General features: G+C 43.7%; 1 non-coding gene across 1 annotated transcript; it reads right to left on the reverse strand.

Moving 5' to 3' along the window:
• Nucleotides 1–3390: 3390 nt before the first annotated feature.
• Nucleotides 3391–3463, reverse strand: TRNAG-CCC (transfer RNA glycine (anticodon CCC)). Its single transcript has one exon. It is a non-coding gene; the product is annotated as a tRNA-Gly (tRNA).
• Nucleotides 3464–3902: the final 439 nt, after the last annotated feature.

The raw sequence follows: 3902 nt of genomic DNA on the forward strand, positions 1-3902 counted from the left end.
TGGGTTCGATCTATGGATTGGGAGGATGGCAACCCACTCTAATATTCTTGCCTGAAAAATTCCATGGACAGAGGAGCTTGGTGGACTAGAGTCCAAAGGGTCCCAAAGAGTCGGACATGACTGAGCAACTAAGCAGGCACAAGCACGCGTGAGGTCAATCAGACTTCGTCTCTCCTGGGCCGCACACAAGGCAGTGTGAGCTGCTCAGTCGTGTCCGACTCTTTACAACCCAGTAGACGGGAGCCCGCCAGGCTCCTCTGTCCATGGAATTCTCCAGGCAAGATGCTAGAGTGGATAACCATTCCCTTCTCTAGAGGATCTTCCTGACCCAGGGATCAAAGCCAGGTCTCCAGCACTGCAGGCAGGTTCTTCACCATCTGAGTCACCAGGGAAACCCCAGGCGGCACGCGAATTGCAGACAGCTGAAGGGGACGAGGCTGAAAGCTGCCGCCACCCAGCGCCAGTGCACTGGAAGGAAGGTCCAGAGTGGGTGCGGCTCTGGCTCCTTCCTCTCCTGGGGTCTTCTTAATGAGCTGGGGTCTTATTAAGGACCTGATGAAGTCTGACTTTGACTCTGTGAATTGCCCTAATCCTTCAAAAAACCACTCCCACATTTAAGTTAGTTGCTTTCTGTTGCTTAGAACCACAGGTCCTTAACTGACTGAACAACCAAACATAGGCCTCAACACCCATAAAATAAAGTAAAAAACTAGAAGGAAGACTATCAGTTTCTTTCAAGGGCACTACCTCTTTATTGCTATTCTATGTATTTGTGATTAGAAAGTACATTTAGAAATTCAAAAAGGTAGGAAGCCTTTGAGCTTTGGTGCAAAATAATTCATTCAGAACATTTGCTGGCTGAACCAAACAGGTTTCTAGTTTGTGTGCTATTTGTGAAGTTCTGCATGCTAATCAATTTACATCTTTCTTAGCAAAAATAATTTTCATGACTTTTAATTTTGATCTCTGACTATATCCTTGTTGGCATTTTTTGAAGGTGGCACTAAGGAAGAGGTCCTTTTCCCCCAACATTTAAAATATTTTTGCGGTATAATTAACGTTGTGTCTCCATTTAAATTGTATGATTGAGTATTTTTAATGTATTCACAAGGTTGTGTAACCATCACGATTGTTTTCAGAACATTCTCATCCCTAGAGAAACCCCCTACCCACTAGGAGTCACTTCCCATTTTCTCCTCACCCAGCCTCTGGAAACCAGTTTTCTACTTTCTGTCTCCACGTAGAGGTCTTTCTGGACAGTTAATATATATGGAATCATATAATATGTAGCCTTTTGTGTCTGGATTCTTTTTCTTAAGCCCAATGTTTTCAAGGTTCTTCCAAGAGACCTTCTTTGAGCATAGATTTTAATCAGGCTGTCTCATCAAATACAAAATATATCTCAACAAAAATACATATGTATTTACATAAATATATACATATATATTTGTGTATGTAGGACTCTACCTGCATCTACCTACATATACATATATATATATATAGGAATCAACCTGGGACCCTTTTCCCTTTAAGATCTTATAAGGGCTCATGCTTTTTCACTCTAATGACTCGAGGGTATGAAAGAAAAGAAGGGAGGAACTAATTCTTACAGGAAACACTAAAACAAAATGCAGGACTTCTTAAGCAGCAATCTGGGGTCACCTTTTTTTTTTTTTAACCCGTTTTTCTTGCCCTTCTTTCTTTCTACCCCTCTTTTTCCTGTATTGTTTTATTTTTATAAGAGCATTGGTCACTCCCCAATATAATACATATTGTCTCTTACCCCACTAGAATGCTTGTTCCAGAAGAAGGGGGAATTTTTGTCTTTTTGTTAATGACTGTATCCCTGGTGTCAAGGACAGTGTCTGGTGCATAGTAAACACTCATATTTTGGGGAAGTAAAGAATGAAGGAGGTTTCAGATTGTCTCAACAGCCACCTAAAAGTTCTTCCCACTCAGTCTTGTCTCTCTCCAATTCATAACTGGTATTGGGTCAGTAGTGATCTTCCTAAACCGTGGATGTAAAACTGTATCACTCCCTGTTAAAAACACTCCAGTGCTCCCCATGGCTCTTAAAAATCAAGTTTGTGCTTCTCTGCCTCCCCTTCTCCCTCCTTCCCTTCCTCTTCCTTTTCCCCTTCCTCCTTCCCTCCATGGCTCACGAGGCCTTACATTATTTATAATTTCATCTTTTGCAACACTTCTCATGCCTTCTTAAACTTATACTTCATGATCCAAATGGAGTTTGTATTTGGACTTGTTTCTGAAGTACCTAGAACACCTCTGATGGAGAGGCTCCAAGTCCTGGATGAGAAGTCGGGACTGGTGATGGAGATTTAGGTATCACTAGCCTACAGAATTCTTGCCTGGAAAATCCCATGGACGGAGGAGCCTGGTAGGCTGCAGTCCATGGGGTCGCTAAGAGCACAACTCAGCGACTTCACTTTCACTTTTCACTTTCATGCATTGGAGAAGGAAATGGCAACCCACTCCAGTGTTCTTGCCTGGAGAATCCCAGGGACGGGGAAGCCTGGTGGGCTGCCATCTATGGGGTCGCACAGAGTCGGACACAACTGAAGCGACTTAGCAGCAGTAGCAGGAGCCTACAGAAAGAGTGAAATGTGGGAAAGGGTGAACGTGTGGTGTTCATAGAGGACTCGTGGCAGACACCCGAGGAGGGCCAGAATTCCAGCAACCTCAACCAGGAATGCCCTTTTAGGTATCTTGACTCCTTCATGATCTAGATCAAAAGATCTAGCTTTCCTGTTTGCAGTTCATCCTTCCCCTTTCTGGTTTTTAGTGAGGAGACAAAATTCTAATGCTCTTTAATTTAGCACAGGCTACAAATTATCACTGAAGCAAGCCTCAGCAGTTCAATAACAAACCCAAGTATTTGACAAGACAAATACTCAGCAAGGTAGTACATCTTAGATGTAAGAAAAATGAGTATGCACACCCTAATTCCTCTGAGCAGGCAGCAGCACAGATCCCCAAGTGATCCCCATCTTTCCCCCCAGCAGACTTGCAAGCAGCCTGACATGATCGCAGCCCGCTTGACCCTGATTTGTTCCAGTCACTGGCTGTGGTGTTCTCCCATTGCATCCAAGGCAACGTGGGACTGAGGAAGGACCAGAAAGGTAGGGAGGGATTGGGACAGGGAGAGGGCCATTAACATCATCTTCACTTTTCACTTGCATGCTCTCCTATCAAGTGGAAACCTGGGAGACACGTTACTTGGAACATGAGATCTATGGAATATTAAGAGTCATATCAAAAAGGAGTTCTGCAGCTAAATGACAGAGAATTTTAACAAAACTAAAAGACTTAAAAAAAATATATTTATTCATTATTTGGCTGCACCAGGTCTTAGTTGCAGCATGTGGGATCTAGTTCCCTGACCAGGGATCGAACCTGGGCCCCCTGCATTGGGAGCTCAGAGTCTTAACCACTGGGCCATCAGGGAAGTCCCTAAAAGACTTCTTTAAAGGAAAAAAAACTATGAATATTTGCCCATGGGTGGCGCTAGTGGTAAAGAATCCGCCTGCCAATGCAGGAGATGTAAGAGACACTGGTTCCATTCGTGGGTCAGGAAGTTCCCCTGCAGGAGGGCATGGCAATCTACTCCAGTATTCTTGCCTGGAGAATGCCATGGACAGAGGAGCCTGGTGGGCTACAGTCCATAGGGTCACACAGAGTCGGACACGACTGGGTGACTTAGCATGCATGCAGCATAAAGTTTATGACTTGTCATTATGAAGTCAAGTTTCGCAAGCTGTTTGCTATGAAGGGCAAAGAGCTTTCTGGTGATATACAAAGATTCGTTGTGATGGTTACAAGGAGTGTTGATTTGTATCCTTCGGATCATAAATATTTGTAACTGGAAACTGCATTTGTTAAAATAA

This window comes from Odocoileus virginianus, chromosome 24 (assembly GCF_023699985.2).
Source record: "Odocoileus virginianus isolate 20LAN1187 ecotype Illinois chromosome 24, Ovbor_1.2, whole genome shotgun sequence".
In the NCBI taxonomy this organism is placed as follows: domain Eukaryota; kingdom Metazoa; phylum Chordata; class Mammalia; order Artiodactyla; family Cervidae; genus Odocoileus; species Odocoileus virginianus.